Source organism: Aegilops tauschii, chromosome 6 (genome assembly GCF_002575655.3).
Source record: "Aegilops tauschii subsp. strangulata cultivar AL8/78 chromosome 6, Aet v6.0, whole genome shotgun sequence".
Taxonomy (NCBI): Eukaryota; Viridiplantae; Streptophyta; class Magnoliopsida; order Poales; family Poaceae; genus Aegilops; species Aegilops tauschii.
The window spans coordinates 166,342,038-166,355,915 of record NC_053040.3 but is presented as its reverse complement, the minus strand read 5'-3'; the positions used below and the strand labels follow the sequence as shown (position 1 = coordinate 166,355,915).

The window sequence follows — 13,878 nt, the reverse complement described above, 5'->3', positions numbered from 1 at the left end:
CATGTAATCGAGTTAGTTTTGTTAGGGTTTGATCCCTAGTATCCATTATGTTCTGAGATTGATGTTGCTATGACTTTGGTATGCTTAATGCTTGTCACAAGGGCCCGAGTGGCATGATTTCAGATCTGAACCTTCATGAATATATGTGGGTTCTTGATCCTATCTTGCAAGTCACTAGTCACCTATTATGTGTTATGATCCGTTAACCCCGAAGTGACAATAATCGGAATACTTACCGGTGATGACCGTAGTTTGAGGAGTTCATGTATTCACTAAGTGTTAATGCTTTGGTCCGGTACTCTATTAAAAGGAGGCCTTAATATCCCTTAGTTTCCAATAGGACCCCGCTGCCACGGGATGGTAGGACAAAAGATGTCATGCAAGTTCTTTTCCATAAGCACGTATGACTATATTCGGAATACATGCCTACATTACATTGATGAACTGGAGCTACTTCTGTGTCACCCTAGGTTATAACTGTTGCATGAGGAATCGCATCCGACATAATTATCCATCACTGATCCAATGCCTACGAGCTTTTCACATATTTCTCTTTGCTTAGTTACTTTACCGTTGCCACTGTTACAATTACTACAAAACTACTACTGTTACTTTTGCCACCATTACCGTTACTTCCATACTACTTTGCTACTAAATACCTTGCTGCAGATATTAAGTTATCCAGGTGTGGTTGAATTGACAACTCAACCGCTAATACTTGAGAATATTCTTTGGCTCCCCTTGTGTCGAATCAATAAATTTGGGTTGAATACTCTACCCTCGAAAACGGTTGCGATACCCTATACTTGTGGGTTATCAAGACTATTTTCTGGCGCCGTTGCCGGGGAGCATAGCTCTATTCTTTGAGTCACTTGGGATTTATATCTGCCGATCACTATGAGGAACTTGAAAGACGAGAAAACCAAAATTTATCCCTCAACTATGAGTGGAGGTAAGGAATTGCCATCTAGCTCTGCACTTGATTCACCTTCTGTTTTGAGTAAACTTGCGACACCTAAACCCGCTTCTGCTATTAATTCTGATATGTCGCATGTTATTGATGATGCCACTTCTGCTATGCATGATACTTATGATGAAACTACTTCTATGCTTGATACTACTGTGCTACTAGGTGAATTTCTTGATGAACAACTTGCTAGGGCTAGAGAGAATGAAATTATTGAAACTGATAATATTGATGAAAGTGATGATGAAGATTCTCCCCCTAGATATGAATTGCCTGTTGTGCCTGAGGGTTATGTCATGGATGAAGAAACTGCTAGAGATTTTCTTGCTTGCAATGATAGATATGATCTTAAGAAATTATTAGCTAAGTTGAAAGAAAAGTCTTTGAATGCTAGAATGAAATATGACCCTGCTTTTGCTACTTCATCTATCTGTATTTCCGATAAGGATTATGATTTCTATGTCGACCCTTGATATTTACTTTGGTTGAATCTGATCCTTTTTATGGCTATGAATCTGAAACTGTTGTGGCACATCTTACTAAATTAAATGATATAGCCACCCTCTTCACTAATGATGAGAAAACTCGTTACTACTATATCCTTAAGTTATTTCTGTTCTCATTAAAGGGTGATGCTAAAACATGGTTTAATTCTCTTGATCTTGGTTGTGTGCGTAGTCCCTAGGATATGATTTATTACTTCTCTGCTAAATATTTCCCCGCTCATAAGAAACAAGCTGCTTTAAGGGGAATATATAATTTTGTGCAAATTGAAGAAGAGAGTCTCCCACAAGCTTGGGGGAGGCTTCTCCAATTACTTAATGCTTTGCCTGATCATCCTCTCAAGAAAAATGAAATATTTTATAATGGACTAACCGATGCTTCCAGAGACCACCTGGATAGTTGTGCTGGTTGTGTTTTCAGGGAAATAACTGTTGATCAAGCTGAATTGCTATTGAATAATATGTTGACTAATGAAAATAATTGGACACTTCCTGAACCAACTCCTGAGCCAACTCCGAAGAAAAGGGGTATTCTATTCCTCAGTCCTGAAGATATGCAAGAGGCAAAGAAATCTATGAAAGAAAAGGGTATTAAAGCTGAAGATGTTAAGAATTTACCACCTATTGAAGAAATACATGGTCTTGGTAACCTGACACAGGTAGTAAAGGTAAATTCTCTCTATAGAGTTGATGAAGGTGATATTCCTCGTTATAAGTCAGCTAGCCAATGCTTAGATGAGTTTGATAATTTTATTGTTAAACAAGAAAACTTCAATGCTTATGTTGGCAGACAATTGAAACTTAATGCTTATATGATTGAGCACTTGAGTGATTATATGTCTAGAGTTAAAGGTGAACTTAAACTCATTAGTAAACATGCTTCTATGGTTACCACTCAAGTAGAGCAAGTGCTTAAAGCTCAGAATGATTTGCTCAATGAATTAAATAAAAAGAAAAATGGTAATACTGTTAGAGTTATGACTAGAGGAGGTAAAATGACTCAGGAACCTTTGTATCCTGAGGGCCATCCCAAGAGAATTGTGGCACCCCGGCTCAGAGAAAACCGGAATGCCCCGTATTCCAGCCTAGAGATCGAGGAGAAGTCTTCTGGAATACGGAACTGCTTAGCGTAAAACAAACCAACTTTCTATTATTACACGAATATGATTACAAGGTCTCCGATATTACAATAAATAACATTGGCACGATGACACTACGCCATCCTCAGTTGCTCTATGCGAGCAGTAGAACAACTCGACGCAGCGGAATAACTCTAGCAGCGGAACAACGACGACGGTGGTGAACTCCACTCCGCAGGGACTCTGGCTGGAACGCTTATCCTAGCTCGCAAACAAAGAATCCACGGCAAACAAGCATTCAAATCCGGCATGACCTGCAAACTGGCATGACACGCCAGGTCAGTACATTGAATGTACTTGCAAGCTCACAATAACCAGAAGCATTCAAGACAAACAACAGCATGGCAATTACAGGTTAAGCAGGAAATATTCATGAGGTCATCCAGATAACATGGCAGCAACAATATGAACATGATACAGCTAGAACAACATGAGCATATAAATCTAACGATACTAGCATGCAACATGATGACACTATATGCACTATTTATTCTGTTCGGGTTACCTCATAACCATCACCTGCATCACTTACCAACCTCGGACATCACACGATCATCTCAGGATCAAATCAAGCTTGGTATAAACAATACCGTAGTAATCATTAAATGACCACAAGGAGCTTGATCTTTACCCATGAAACTCGCACAACATCACGAATATCCAACAACTCGGTATCCTCGATACCACGGTGATCATTCCGGCGATCACAACCATGACCAACACTTGGTCGCAAATGGTGATCTTTCCGGCGATCACAACCAACTTATCTCATCATCGAACCGGGTTGTCATTAATCAAGTTATTATTAATACTGTTGACTCACAGTGGAACCGACACGAACTGGGCCCTTATCCGCGCGCGCGGCTATCGATAAATTTAATATACACTCTGTAGAGGTTAGTACACTGTACCCACACTACGGAACCCATGGCCTCGCACTCCCATTTGAGTGGACCAACGGCGTTCCGACAAAACTGATCTACTGCCATGACACTCTCCCGGCCACTCCGACCAACTCCCCTTTGGGCTAAGTCATGGGTGGCCCCATGTCTACCAAAGACACAACGGCCACCGTCATGGCCCATCCCAAACAGGGACAAAAGCGCTTGTCATCCAATCTACGGGCACACAAGGTTATGTCCGCCTACCCAATCAGGGTAAGCACGCCCATAACCTTCCCTAGTTGGAGGCACCGGCGAGAGGCACGGCAATAGACCCAGTTAGGACCTTCTCATACCGGCAAGTGTGGTTGCACTGGTCAGCTCGATATGGTGGCACCATGACTCAGCCAACAGTTGTTCAAGTTCAATTTAATCCGGTTAAACTTGAATGCAAATATGCTGAGCCATGACAAAATAACATGATGCAATTGCAAAGCATGAGCATGATATCAACATAAGCATGAGAGTACGACATAACTATCCACTATATCAACAATGAATCATATCCAACTGAGCATGGCATACTGACTAACATGACATCACAAGTACATATTCTCAGAAACATAGCATGACCACTAGCATCAACAATCAATATCATGCAAGAACATAACAACAATGCAAGCATTTAACCAACGGGATGCAATGAAACATGCATAACAACGGCACTCGGAACAGATGATAGTCATGCACCGAAGACCATTACCGACATCAACATGTACTACTAGCAAGCATAATCATATGAAAGTAATACTAGCAACTAGCAGGGCATGATAACCAGGTGCATAACAACATAGCAAGCAAGTAAGCACTAACCCAGAAGCATTACCGAAACAACGATAACCATAATTTAAACAAGCAATCATTTAATAAATATTCAAGTTGAAAACCATGGCTACTGCATGACTATCATGCAAGTGGTATTGTGGCTTGCCTGGGGATGAAGAATACTCCGGGAAGAAGTGCGGCGAAGCCGCGGAAAGATTTGCCGGAAACAGTTCTCTCTCGGAGGGGCTGCTTATGTGCAAGGGAAAAAAGGTCATTTTCACAGTGTCAAACCATAGTGAAAATGAAACCAACAGAACGAGCTCGACGAACCGAAGACGTGGGCTTTGGAATCACCTCATTTGGAGTTGTGGTTAAAAAGATATGAAGGGTTGAAGTTCAGGGACTTTTCTGCAAAAATATCATCACAAACAAGTCCCTGAGTGGATAAGGCAGAAGCGCAAAGTTAGAAATACGCTTTCTAATTAAGAAAACGCATTTTGGGCTGGAACAGAGAGGAAATACGCTTACAGTAAAAGAAAGCGTACTTTGAGCTGAAGTAGAGGGAAAATGCGCTTTCCCGAAGATGAAAACGTACTCGACCGAGTACGCCTCCACTTAATCCAGTCGGCCGAGGCGGGACCGGGGCGTGTGACGCTGACGTGCGGGTCCCATGCGGGTGGGGCCCGTCACTTTTCCATGCTGGACCGGGCGGGATCAACGCCGTGCGGCTGACTAGTGGGGCCCGCGGGACCCACGCGTGGTCAACGCCCTCCTCCTGGCCTCTCCTTCTTCTCTCCTGACGCGCTCGTGGGGCAAAGGGCGGTCGCCGGTGCGGGGGCTCGTTCGGCCGGCTCCGGCCATCCCCCGCCTCGCTCGACCTGTGGGCGAGTTCAGCAGGAGTAGCCACACCCGTCTACGAAGAGCACGGACTCCGGGGAGGGCCGAGGCGAGAGGGAGCGAGGACACGGCGGATGGTGGCGACGGTCACCGACGGGGCTCGCTGCCAACAACCACCAGAGGGGGAGGAGAAGCGTTGGGCTGGCTCCAGGGGACTTGGGGGAGGCTACTGGTGGTGGTGGAAAGGAGAAGAAAACTCGGGCTCGAGTGAATTTAGCCGGAGGGCCGAGGCGACCACGGCGGCGATGGACAGCGAAGAGAGCTCTTTGAGCTCGGGAGAGTGATTGGGGAGGGGGCTGGAGATGAGGTGAGGTCGATCATGAGCTCGAGAGGCCTCGGGGTGGGCTTAAATAGGCAGAGGAGAGGAGTGCCGAACTAGCACCGCGGCGGACGCGTGTCCGGTGCCGAGGACGCGTGCCCACGCTCGCGAGCTCGGGGAAGGCGACGGGGAAGGGAACGGACGAGGGGCAGGGCTCACGGAGACGAGGCCGAGCTCGTGGACAAGAGGAGAAGAGGCCGAACGCCATAAATTCCTGGTCGGCTACAGGCTTCCCGTGGGCGCACGGCGACGAGAGCTGACGGAGGGGAAGAGGGCTCCAGGAGGACGGCGATGACGCATGCCAGCTATTGGACAGTCTCACGAGCGCGAAGGCGACGAGAGGAGGAGGGGCCGGAGCTAGAAGACACCCTGGACGTGGCCAACACCAGCAGAGCGCGCGCATTGCATGCCAAAGCTCGTGATCACCGCGTGCACTAGTGCACACAGTGGTACACGGCCGGCCAAACAATGTCTGGGGGCTTGTCCTTCCTGGGGAGGTTGCAACTGCGGTGGTAGTTTGGTTAAAAGTGACATGGTTAAATGGTAGTTAACACCTGAAGTTTACTACAGTAAACTTTGATGAGCACTGGTGATCCACAGGAGAGGGATTGGGTCAAATGGAGTTGTCTGGGAGGGTGAGGTAAAGAAGAACTTTCACCCTGGTAACTTGGAGAAGATTAGGATCAAGATTTAATGTAGTTGCTTAACAAACACATAAACTGGTCCAGAAACTAGATTAGGATGATGCACTCTGATGAAGCATCAACTTGAGCTCAAATTGGGCAAGACAGAGTCATTTGGTCCTATGAAGATGCTCAAAAAGTCTCATACCAATTGGCCAAGCCAAACTGGTACTTGCTTCTCAAACATCTCCTCTGGACAGAAACTTGCAAAAATTCTAGAGGAATAATGGCTTGATGAACCATACCCAAAATGGGTGGAGGTAGATTATATGGATAATAGAAGACCTAGAAAAATTGGCAGCCATAATGGAGCAAGATAAAATATACTTGCTTCACAAACTGAAATTTTGGGCAGAATCAAAGAATAGAAGATGATCTCACATGGAGTCATGACATGAGCTCTACTTTGGTGGAGGGATATGATATGATGATATGAGGGACCATGCAAAATGGCAACACATTTGGATATGTCTAGCTTGCACGTCCTTCACAAAGCTTCTTTCTGGATAGAAACTTTGGAAAATCATAATTAAACAATTACTAGGAAAATGAGGTTGCATTTTGGCATGTGGCAATGATATGGACAGGAAAAGGTGTCCAAGGAGTTTGAGGTCAATTGGGAAAAGGAAAATAGCACTTGCTTCACAATGTGCCATTTAGGGCAGAATAGAAAATGAATTATTTGAGCATGATGATAAACATGGCAAATGAAATATTTTGCCATATTTGAGAAAGATATGACCCAAACAATTTATGAGAATTATTTGGGAATTTTAGGAGTGATGGAAATAAAGGTTGCTTCACAACCTAGGGCAATTTGAGTTATTCCTTTAATAGAAAAGGAATATTCCCAATAAAAAGAATATTGGGATTTGGGCTAGGATGAAATTGACAGGGTCTAGGGAAGGGTTTGGGAATGACAAGCCACCTGGAAAAAAAAGAAGAGGGCATCTTCTTCAGTTTCCAGATCACAAAGCCACGGAAAAAGAAAACTCAAGCAAAAACCTCAGAAAAACAAAAGAAAAAGAAAGGGCCAAAAATCAGGCTGTCACAAACCTTACCCCCTTAAAGAAATCTCGTCCTCGAGATTTGGTTGCTCAGGGAACAAGTATGAAGATACTGACTTAAGGAAACCGTTTCCAACTCGGGTATCCTTTTTATTATTTTTGTTCCCACTAAGTTTTTATCTCACTGGCCCTGGGGTGGTTTGCTTTAATATATCCATATTCTGACAGATCTTACCTTGCTTGTTCATGCTTATACAGGCTCCAATTTCTTTTTAGATCTGCTGACTTAACTAGCTGTGATGGATTCTCACGACTGAAATATATGTCGGTCTCACAAATCCAAGAGTGATTTCCACTGGGTGTGTCATCCGGCACTGTCAATCTTTCATGAAGTGGTGATCAGATTTTTCTAGTGGACACCCAAGCTCTAAGTCCTTTCATTGGGTTTCTCCACTAAATGCAGGTCCTTCGGGTTCCAAACAGTGAGTTGGGTCATAACCGCTTTCCTGACAGATTCCGGCTTATCGCGGAAGTTTCTGAATCATCTTAACTGGTTCCACTGTCTTGAGTATCGGATCCATACCAAATATTTGATTGTCGCCTGCATCACTGGTCTTGCTCCTTCATTATTGTTTTCTTGGTCTGGATCCTTGGCTGAAAGAGCTGGTTCATATTGCTTCTTCGTATCACCATAGGTACTGTTGGTGCAATTTTTCGGCAATCATAGCTTATCCTCATTTTTCTGATAGGGTACCCCATTAAATGGCAGGTTCAACACCCCTCAAGTTCTGACCGTAGGAAAATGATCATCCGAACCTTTGCAAGAAATAGGCAAATAAATCAGTAGCCACCAGAACGGTTTTTACAACTCAGATCTGGGACATTACTGAAATAACTTAACCACGGCTCAGGACGGCCGAAAAGCAGCTCAGAACATGAGACCGGGTTGATAAGAAGAAGGTGGCAGCTCCCTAAAATAGCCAAAAAGCAGCTATAGGGTTACTGTCACAAAAAGAAACTCAACAGTTGTACGAGACGGCCGAAAAGCAGCTCAGAACTCGTGACAGTCGTTGAAGAGAGAAATAAAAATCGGCATCCACCCCGGATAGCTAAAAACATCTTAGATCACGTGCGTGGTGCCATCATTGGAGAAAAAAGGGGACAAGGGTTCATCAGGATCATTTTCCAGGTTCACAGGTACTTGTATTGAGCTCATTGATGTCATCAATCCTCATAATCCCTTTGTCACACTGCTGTGTATACTGGCTTTCTTCTCTTAACCATCCTCACGTGGTTGTCAGATCCTCATCCGAGTGACTTGTAAGATCTTGGTGGTATGCTCACCGCATATAAATGAGAATCTGATTCCCGAGACAGACGTGTATTCTGACTGATTCTTGCTTCTGACCAAAATGTTGCGGATCTGATTCTTGGGATTCACTGCCATATGCTGTCAATTCACAGCATACTACCTTGTACCAATGTCTTACTGGGGAAGATTGGCTGGCTTGTGCTCGAAACTTTCATCGGACAGCTTGCTGAAGAAGACTGGTATCGTGCTTCAGAAACTTATCCCTTAAAGACTTTGCTGGGGAAAGACTCAGTACCTTATGCCGGAAGCTTTTCTGGTTGCCTACTGAAGAAGGCAGAGTACCTTGTACGGGAAATCATCCATGTATCGTACTGAGGAAGATAGATGAATCTTGCCTTGGAAGCTTCTCGGGTATCTTGCGAGGGAAGATGGGGTTGCTTACACCAGAAGCTTCTTATTGTGATATGCGGACCGATTACCACATATATAACCATCTTAATATTTTTGCTATCGATTTCTTGTATGAAATGGGGTTTTTCAGGACTATCCTCCTTTCTGAGTACATGCCATATTTTTGCTTGCTTCCAGGTACAGCGGGTTCCAAAATCATCCTCAACGAAAAATTAAACTTGTATCTGAGGCATACCTTTGATAATATTCTGTCAACCTTGCACACAATTTATCTTCTTGCTGATTTGATCATTTCTGCTATGAGGAGTACACGCTGAGGGAGACTTGACACTCAGTAACATGATCAGATATCCCCCAATCTGAATGCAGTCGGCTGAGAATTCCATACTGTTGTGAGGAGTGCACGTTAATGCAAACTTTATACTGACATTCCATCCATGATTTCTTTTGTATTCAGACGAGCTATTTCCAATTTCACCGCAGTCTGCTGACAATTCCATTCTGTTTAGCTGAGTTTCCAAATATATGCATTTCTTGCTGACTCTTCAGGTCCGGTGTCGGCTGACGAGCAGCTTTAATAGGGGAAAATTTGTAACACCGAAGGCCCAAAGAAATAAACAAAAGAAACGACTAAAACAAAAGCACACAAGCATACTACTAATTTAATTAATCAAGCAATCATCACATATTACTGCTACTCACACCATAATATGCATGCACACCTAAGCACACAAATCGCACGGAAACTCCAGTATTACGGTCTAATATGCTGTGGCGGTGTGCACGAAAATTATATCCATGTGTGGAAGGAGTTGGCGTAACCGAAGCTACACCAAGCACTGGCTGAACAGTGGCTGGATCTGGATGGATACACAGGTGAGGACGGACTTGACGATCAAGTAGCGATACACAAAAGTCACGACCACCTCATCATCAAGCGTACGAAGGGAATCGTACCCGTCCAAAGAATGAAATGACATGGCAAGATAACAGTGGATGACTGGGTTTATTGGCATTGCCCTTTTCTGATAGCAAAGATCAGCAAGGGTTGCCAAGGGGACGAGATGGAGGGCATGGATGATGATGTGGTCGCATCACACCGAGGAGCAGGCATGCTAAGAAAGATGGTGCAGGCGGTGGACCCAAAAAGGACGCCACCTACACTCACAAGATTAACCGTTAGTGACAAAATAACAATCTATATGCATGCTATGCGACAAACAAATGCAACAATCAAGTGCAACAAACCAACTGGGGTCTATACTACCGCTTTCTAACGTTCGCGCGGGCTAGGGCATCCTACAGCCAGACCTGCTCTGATACCAAGCCTGTGGCACCCCGGCTCAGAGAAAACCGAAACGCCCCGTATTCCAGCCCAAAGATCGAGGAGAAGTCTTCTGGAATACGGAACTGCTTAGCATAGAACAAACCAGCTTTCTATTATTACACGAATATGATTACAAGGTCTCCGATATTACAATGAATAACATCAGCACGGCGACACTACGCCATCCTCAGTTGCTCTATGCAAGCAGTAGAACGACTCGAAGCAGCGGAATAACTCTAGCAGCGGAACAACGACGACGGTGGTGAACTCCACTCCACAGGGACTCTGGCTGGAACGCTTATCCTAGCTCACAAACAAAGAATCCACGGCAAACAAGCATTCAAATCCGGCATGACCTGCAAACTGGCATGACACGCCAGGTCAGTACATGTAATGTACTTGCAAGCTCACAATAACCAGAAGCATTCAAGACAAACAACAGCATGGCAATTACAGGTTAAGCAGGAAATATTCATGAGGTCATCAGGATAACATGGCAGCAACAATATGAACATGATACAGCTAGAACAACATGAGCATATAAATCTGACGATACTAGCATGCAACATGATGACACTATATGCACTATTTATTCTGTTCGGGTTACCTCGTAACCATCACATGCATCACTTACCAACCTCGGACATCACACGATCATCTCAGGATCAAATCAAGCTTGGTATAAACAATACCGTAGTAATCATTAAATGACCACAAGGAGCTTGATCTTTACCCATGATTCTAGCACAACATCACGAATATCCAACAACTCGGTATCCTCGATACCACGGTGATCATTCCAGCGATCACAAGCATGACCAACACTTGGTCGCAAACGGTGATCTTTCCAGCGATCACAACCAACTTATCTCATCATCGAACCGGGGTTGTCATTAATCAAGTTATTATTAATACTGTTGACTCACAGTAGAACCGACACGAACTGGGCCCTTATCCGCGGGCGCGGCTACCGATAGATTTAATATACACTCTGTAGAGGTTAGTACACTGTACCCACACTACCGAACCCATGGCCTCGCACTCCCATTCGGGTGGACCAACGGCGTTCCGACAAAACTGATCTACTGCCATGACACTCTCCCGGCCACTCCGACCAACTCCCCTTTGGGCTAAGTCATGGGTGGCCCCATGTCTACCAAAGACACAACGGCCACCGTCATGGCCCATCCCAAACAGGGACAAAAGCGCTTGTCATCCAATCTACGGGCACACAAGGTTATGTCCGCCTACCCAATCAGGGTAAGCACGCCCATAACCTTCCCTAGTTGGAGGCACCGGCGAGAGGCACGGCAATAGACCCAGTTAGGACCTTCTCATACCGGCAAGTGTGGTTGCACTGGTCAGCTCGATATGGTGGCACCATGACTCAGCCAACAGTTGTTCAAGTTCAATTTAATCCGGTTAAACTTGAATGCAAATATGCTGAGCCATGACAAAATAACATGATGCAATTGCAAAGCATGAGCATGATATCAACATAAGCATGAGAGTACGACATAACTATCCACTATATCAACAATGAATCATATCCAACTGAGCATGGCATACTGACTAACATGACATCACAAGTACATATTCTCAGAAACATAGCATGACCACTAGCATCAACAATCAATATCATGCAAGAACATAACAACAATGCAAGCATTTAACCAACGGGATGCAATGAAACATGCATAACAACGGCACTCAGAACAGGTGATAGTCATGCACCAAAGACCATTACCGACATCAACATGTACTACTAGCAAGCATAAGCATATGAAAGTAATACTAGCAACTAGCAGGGCATGATAACCAGGTGCATAACAACATAGCAAGCAAGTAAGCACTAACCCAGAAGCACTACCGAAACAACGATAACCATATTTTAAACAAGCAATCATTTAATAAATATTCAAGTTGAAAACCATGGCTACTGCATGACTATCATACAAGTGGGTATTGTGGCTTTCCTGGGGATGAAGAATACTCCGGGAAGAAGTGCGGTGAAGCCGCGGAAAGATTTGCCGGAAACAGTTCTCTCTCGGAGGGGCTGCTTACGTGCAAGGGCAAAAAAGTCATTTTCACAGTGTCAAGCCATAGTGAAAATGAAACCAACAGAACAGGCTCGACGAAACGAAGACGTGGGCTTTGGAATCACCTCATTTGGAGTTGTGGTTAAAAAGATACGAAGGGTTGAAGTTCAGGGACTTTTCTGCAAAAATATCATCACAAACAAGTCCCTGAGTGGATAAGGCAAAAGCGCAAAGTTAGAAATACGCTTTCTGTTTAAGAAAACGCATTCTGGGCGGGAACAGAGAGGAAATACACTTTCAGTAAAAGAAAGCATACTTTGAGCTGAAGTAGAGGGAAAATGCGCTTTCCCGAAGATGAAAACGTACTCGACCGAGTACGCCTCCACTTAATCCAGTCGGCCGAGGCGGGACCGGGGCGTGTGACGCTGACGTGCGGGTCCAACGCAGGTGGGGCCTGTCACTTATCCACGCTGGACCGGGCGGGGTCAACGCCGTGCGGCTGACTGGTGGGGCCCGCGAGACCCACGCGTGGTCAACGCCCTCCTCCTGGCCTCTCCTTCTTCTCTCCTGACGCGCCCATGGGGTAAAGGGCGGTCGCCGGCGCGGGGGCTCGTTCGGCCGGCTCCGGCCATCCCCCGCCTCGCTCGAACTATGGGCGAGCTCAGCAGGAGTAGTCGCACCCGTCTACGGAGAGCACGGACTCCGGGGAGGGCCGAGGCGAGAGGGAGTGAGGACACGGCGGACGGTGGCGATGGTCACCGATGGGGCTCGCGGCCAACAGCCACCAGAGGGGGAGGAGAAGCGTTGGGGCGGCTCCAGGAGACTTGGGGGAGGCTACTGGTGGTGGTGGAAAGGAGAAGAAAACTCGGGCTCGAGTGAATTTAGCCGGAGGGCCGAGGCGACCACAGCGGCGATGGGCAGCGAAGAGAGCTCTTTGAGCTCGGGAGAGTGATTGGGGAGGGGGCTGGAGATGAGGTGAGGTCGATCGTGAGCTCGAGAGGCCTCAGGGTGGGCTTAAATAGGCAGAGGAGAGGAGTGCCGAGCTGTCACCGCCGCGGACGCGTGTCCGGTGCCGAGGACGCGTGTCTGGTGCCGAGGACGCGTGCCCATGCTCGCAAGCTCGGGGAAGGCGACGGGGAAGGGAATGGACGAGGGGCAGGGCTCACGGAGACGAGGCCGAGCTCGTGGACAAGAGGAGAAGAGGCCGAACGCCATAAATGCCTGGTCGGTATAGGCTTCCTGTGGGTGCGTGGCAACGAGAGCTGATGGAGGGGCTGACGGAGGGGAAGAGGGCTCCAGGAGGACGGCGACGATGCAGGCCAGCTGTTGGACAGGCTCACGAGCGCGAAGGTGATGAGAGGAGGAGGGGCCGAAGCTAGAAGACACCCTGGACGCGGCCAACGCCAGCAGAGCGCGCGCATTGCATGCCAAAGCTCGTGATCACCGCGTGCACTAGTGCACACAGTGGCACACGGCCGACCAAACAATGTCTGGGGGCTTGTCCTTCCTGGGGAGGTTGCAACTGCGGTGGTAGTTTGGTTAAAAGTGACATGGTTAAATGGTAGTTA

General features: G+C 46.2%; 2 long non-coding RNA genes across 2 annotated transcripts; both read right to left on the bottom strand.

The window, feature by feature from the left end:
* Positions 1–2,600: 2,600 nt before the first annotated feature.
* LOC109773284 (uncharacterized) lies at positions 2,601–5,134 on the bottom strand. Its single transcript, XR_005761230.2, has 4 exons — positions 4,861–5,134; positions 4,670–4,751; positions 4,482–4,561; positions 2,601–2,870 (listed from the first exon to the last, which is right to left on the bottom strand). It is a non-coding gene; the product is annotated as an uncharacterized lncRNA (long non-coding RNA).
* Positions 5,135–11,210: 6,076 nt separating this feature from the next.
* LOC141025586 (uncharacterized) lies at positions 11,211–13,312 on the bottom strand. Its single transcript, XR_012187481.1, has 3 exons — positions 12,627–13,312; positions 12,436–12,517; positions 11,211–12,327 (listed from the first exon to the last, which is right to left on the bottom strand). It is a non-coding gene; the product is annotated as an uncharacterized lncRNA (long non-coding RNA).
* Between the last annotated feature and the right edge of the window lie 566 nt (positions 13,313–13,878).